Below are 5,854 nucleotides of genomic sequence, written 5' to 3' on the forward strand. Positions count from 1 at the left end.
GTTGTAGACACACAGCCTGCCTGCCTCAGCATGTGCCAACCCCTCTGGAGTCTGCCCTTTTAGGAGGTAATCCTCATTCCAACTTTCTGCTTGTGCCTGCCTCTGCCTGACTTCAACTGTTGCAAGCTGGCCACCCAGATCCTTTAGGAAAATCCAGACCTGTTATTTGAGATCTGATATTAAACAGACTCATACCAACTTTTCTTTCTTCTAGGTTCTCAGACATCTACAAATATACAGAAAATCCTGGATATGGGTCCTCTCTTTCTTTATAGAAATTCCTTCTCTCTGAACTGTAGTCAAACGTAAGAATTGATCACCTCAGGGATAGCCAGGTGGCTCAGTGGTAGAGTGCTCACCTAGCAAGTGCAAGGCCTTGGGCTCAATTCCCAGCACACACACACACACACACACACACACACACACAAAGTCAAAAACCCATCTGAAGACATTTGTGTCTTTTTGCAAATACCTAATTAGTATTGATGCCTGGGTAAATCTCAGCAACTTAGGAGATTGAGGCAGGAGGATTACAACTTCGAGGCCAGCTTCGGTGATTTAGCAAGACCCTGCCTCAAAAAAAAAAAAAAAAAAAAAAAAAAAAAAAAAGGTGCTGGGGGTGTAACTCAGTGGTAGAGCACCTTTCTGTTCCATCTATCCCAGTGCTACAGAAAAGCAAAACAAAACCCCAAAACCCAGTTAGAGATGCTGCTTATTGTGTTACTTCATGTTTGTTATTAAAGACCTACTTGATAAATTTCTCCTTCAATACAGTACCAGGAAAAATTTCTCTTCCCACTCTGATTTCAAAGTTGTTGTACAATGAAAAGTGTATGAGCCAGCGCTTTTCCCTTTTATCCAGAAACCTCAGAGATAATCCAGCATTCAACTGCAGTTATAGCTCATCCCAGGTGCCTTGGGACATATTGTTCTGTTTTTAGTCTAGCTTGCTTTTTCTCTGAGATGTGTTCTATTTTCAGTGTTTCCTTAGATTCTTGAGAAATATCAAGGTATATATTTCACCCAAATACATTCAACACAGAAACAAATGTATGGGATGTGGAGGACCCCTTGCTATCCCTCTCTTACCAGTACTACTGTTACTACTGGCTGCAGAGATGTGGGGCGCTGCCTGTGACTGACTCACAGCTACAGGGGGATGAGCGGGTGCACAAAGTCCTGAATCCAGGGCAGATAAGGTCATTGCTGAAATCAGGGAACAGAGAAAAGACCAGAGGGATTCTCAAGAAGAGATACTGATCCTGCAAAGAGATGTCAGAATGGGAAAGGCTTCTTGGATAGAAGGGGATTTCAGACAGACAGAATGAAATGGATTTTTAGGATAGAGATAGAGGAGGAAAAACCTCTTCAACTGAAAAAAATACTTTAAACAAAGACTTGTAGAGGAACAAATATATCATCCCCTACATTTGGGAAAAACATTAGGAATCGAGTTAGTTGTCTGTTAGGATACATGAAGGATTCTGTGGGGGCTAAGTATAATATTCTTTTACAGTGACGTGTACTTTGCAATTTATAAATAGAATTTAGGTCCTCTTGTTCAATAATTCTGAGAAGTAGGCAGCGGAAATAGGATTATTTATGGACCAGCTAAACAGGCTGCACAGCAGTCAAGTAACTCATTGTAAGTGACATAACCTGTTAGAAAACCAGTTATCCATCCCCAAACTTAGCACTCATTTTACTATTTTAAGTTTCAAGCCAGCCAGGCATGGTGGCACAGGCCTGTAATCCCAGTGACTCAGGAAGCTCAGGCAGGAGGATCACAAGTTCCAGGCCAGCCAGACAACTTGGTGAGACCCTGTCTCAAAATAAAAAAAAAAATTAAAAGGGCTGAGGATATAGCTCACTGTGCCCTGGGTTCAATCAGTACCCAAAGAAAAAAATTTGAAGCCTGGAAAACCAGGAAGAGGGGCATTGTAGGGCCAAGCTAGTGAAGCTTACCTTGGAAATAAAAATCAAAGTTTTTTTTTTTTTTTTCTTTCTTAGCTGGTGGGTGCGGTGTTGGTGAAGAGGAAAGGGAGGGGTCCGTGAGCGTAATTTAAGCAACGTTTCCCTTAACTGCGCCTGCAGATGAATTTCCGTGCAGTCTAGTTCTCTGTTCCTTTTTGTTGCTGAAGAGGAACAATGAGGGAGTGAGGGATAAGCAGTGATGTTTATCTTTCCAACTTTGAGCTTTGAAATGCTGGAATCCCCCAGGGTTGGGGTAGGGTGGGTGTGGTCACTTCCCATCATGACCAGGGAGTGGGAGATGCAGCAACTCCCCTTGGGGCAAGAGGTGCGTGATTTCCTCCAAAATAGGAAATTTATCTCCCGAATGAGAGGCTACAGAGAGTTACCAAGGACTTATCTCTAGAAGCAGACACCAGACAGGAGCCCTGCCCAATCCTTTACTCCAAAGGGGACGTGCTGGTCAGAGGAGAGCAAAAAGGGTCACCAGTCCAGAACCAGCACAAAGGCAGTTGCCATCATCTGTGTTGGTGGAGAATTCTTCCTGCCAGACTTCCCACACTGCCCCAGGCTCCTCCCAGGACACCTGATGCCATTGGAGCTGGAGCACTTCTGTGATTGAGAGCAAAGGGGAATTTTGGTCCATTCTTTGGATTGAGTCCAGAATTCTGGGAAGAATATCTCAGCTCTTAGAAATTATGCTCTCAAGCTTCCAAAGACTCCACAAATAGCCCTGACCTGCAGGCCTGAGGCATCCTTTTACCGTCCTGAGAACATTACACCAGGCAGGAAGTCCCATCTCCTTTTAACAGAGGAGGAAAGAGAAGGCCAGAGAGGTGCAATGTATATTAAATCAAGATTATTAATTATATTATTTGTTCTTTTCCATTTTAATTGACGTATTATAGTTGTTCATAATGGTGGGATTTGTTGTTACACATTCATACATGCACACAATATAATTATATCATTTAAATGTTCTAAATCCTTATTTAAAACAATCTTAAAGGTATGTAAATCCTTCTCTTCTGCATTCTTCTCCTCATATATTTCATATTCTGAAAGATTTTTCCTTTTATTTATATAGGTAACTAAATTATCTTCATCTATTTTTACATCTTTAAAATGAGTATAAGCTTTACACCATAAATATGTGGATATTAAATGAGACACCAGCATTTAAAACTGTTTGCAAATAGTCAATGAAGTTTAGAGGAGACTTCCATTTTTAACTTTTTCCACTGCTCTGCCTGCCTTGTCCCAGGTTTTTGGTATGGTCTGTTTTTTTTTTTTTTTTTTTTTTTTTTTTTAGTTTAATCCTTATTATCACATAATCTTTTCTCCCAAAATTATTTACCATGTCTATGTTATTTTATAATCATATTCATGATAATGATTTTATACTACTTCTGTGTTTAAATTACTTCAGTGCTTATAAGTGGCTCTTTCATATTACAAGTTTCCTATTCTTGAGTTCTTTATTTTGACGTATAGCTCAGTTGCATAATATTTTTAAGGAAAGACACATGAGAGGCATATTAAGAACTTACTTATAGTCAAGATTGCTGGCACATGGTTATAATACTAGCCACTTGGGAAGCTGAGGCAGGAGAATTGCAAGCTCAAGGCCAGATTGTGCAATTTGGTGAGAAGCTGTCTCAGAGAAAAAAAAAAAAAAGAGTTGTAACTTAGTGCACAGGTCATTCAATTGAATTGACTGCATTCAATTCCTGGTCTGCACCAAAAAAAGAAAAAAAAAAAAAAAAAAAAAAAAGAAAAAGAAAAAAATAAAGAACTTAAAAATATATTTTATTTTTATTTTTATTTATTTATTTTGATTCATTGTACACAAATGGGATACAACTTTTCATTTTTCTGGTTGTACATGATATAAAGTCACATCATTTGTGTCATCATACATGTACAAAGGGTAATGATGTCTGTCTCATTCCATTGTCTTTCCTTCCCACCACCCCCTCCCCCCCTTCATTTCCTTCTACACAATCCAATGTTCCTCCAGTCTTCCCTTACCCCTCCCTGCCCACCCCCTTATTTATCATCATCCACTTATCAGAGAAAACATTCGGCCTTTGGTTTTTTGGGATTGGCTTACTTCACTTAGCATGATATTCTCCAACTCCATCCATTTACCTGCAAATGCCATGATTTTATTCTTTATGGCTCAGTAATTCTCCATTGTGTATACCACAGTTTCTTTATCTATTCATCTATAGAAGGGCATCTAGGTTGGTTCCACAATCTAGCTATTGTGAATTGAGTTGCTATAAACATTGATGTGGCTGCATCACTGTAGTATGCCAATTTTAAGTCCTTTGGGTATAGACCAAGGGGTGGGATAGCTGGGTCAAACGGTGGTTCCATTCCAAGTTTTTTAAGGATCTCTATACTGCTTTCCAGAGTGGGTGTACCAATTTGCAATCCCACCAACAATGTATGAGTGTGCCTTTTTCCCCACACACTCGCCAACACCTATTGTTGCTTGTATTCTTGATAATAACCATTCTAAAAACTGGAGTTAGATGAAATCTTAGGGTAGTTTTGATTTGCATTTCTCTTATTACTAGAGATGTTGAACATTTTTTCATATATCTGTTGATCACTTGTATATCTTCTTCTGTGAAGTGTCTGCTCAGTTCCTTAGCCCATTTATTGATTGGATTATTTGTATTTTTAGTTCAAAGTTTTTTGAGTTCTTTATAGATTCTGGAGATTAGTTCTCTATCTGAAGTGTATGTGGTAAAGATTTTCTCCCACTCTGTGGGCTCTCTCTTCACATTGTTGATAGTTTCTTTTGCTGAGAAAAAGATTTTTAGTTTGAATCCACCCCATTGATTGATTCCTGCTTTTATATCTTGTGCTTGGGAGTCTTGTTAAGGAAGTCTGGTCCTAAGTCAACATGATGAATATTTGGGCCTACTTTTCTTCTCTTTGGTGCAGGGTCTCTGGTTTAATTCCTACATCTTTGATCCATTTTGAGTTGAGTTTTATGCAGGGTGAGAGATAGGGGTTTAATTTCATTTTGCTGCATATGGATTTCCAGTTTTTTCAGCACCATTTGTTGAAGAGACTATCCTTTCTTCATTGCATGTTTATGGCACCTTTGTCTAGTATGAGATAACTATATTTATGTGGATTTGTCTCTGTGTCTTCTATTCTGTACCTCTGGTCTACCTGTCTATTTTGGTGCCAATACCATGCTGTTTTTGTTACTAGTGCTCTGTAGTATAGTTTAAGGTCTTGTATTGTGATACCTCCTGCTTTACTCTTCCTGCTAAGGATTGCTTTGGCTATTCTGGGTCTATTATTCTTCCAAATGAATTTCATGATTGCTTTTTCTATTTCTATGAGGTACATCATTGGGATTTTAATTGGAATTGCATTGAATCTCTATAGCACTTTTGATAGTATGACCAAATATTTTAGAATGTCTGTCTGTTGCTTTACATCATGAACAACAAATGACTTCTTGGGTTTTGAATTCTTGCTTTGCAATAGTTTCCCCACTAAAGTTTTATTGATCTACTGCACAAGGAGTTTGAGCGCAGCTCCGTTTCCTGTGCTTACAGTGTCATGTATGCCTAGATGGTTATAGGCATCATCATTTATCCTTAAAATTAAACAAAAAACCTCTACTTTAATCTCTTAAGAGTTCTTATTCTTAACAACAACAAAAAAATTGCACTTGGTTAGGAATTTCTCCCAGAATTTGCCTTCGTGTTCTCCTTGGGGTCCTAGTTCTTTGTCCTCCTGAATGATGGAGGCTTCTTTCATTTCTCTAAGGAAGGAGGCTGGTCTGATGGAATCTGTGCTACTAGTTCAATGATTTGGACAACAATTTGGCTGGTTGGGGAAGGAGTTTAGA

Source organism: Sciurus carolinensis, chromosome 2 (genome assembly GCF_902686445.1).
Source record: "Sciurus carolinensis chromosome 2, mSciCar1.2, whole genome shotgun sequence".
NCBI classification, from domain to species: domain Eukaryota; kingdom Metazoa; phylum Chordata; class Mammalia; order Rodentia; family Sciuridae; genus Sciurus; species Sciurus carolinensis.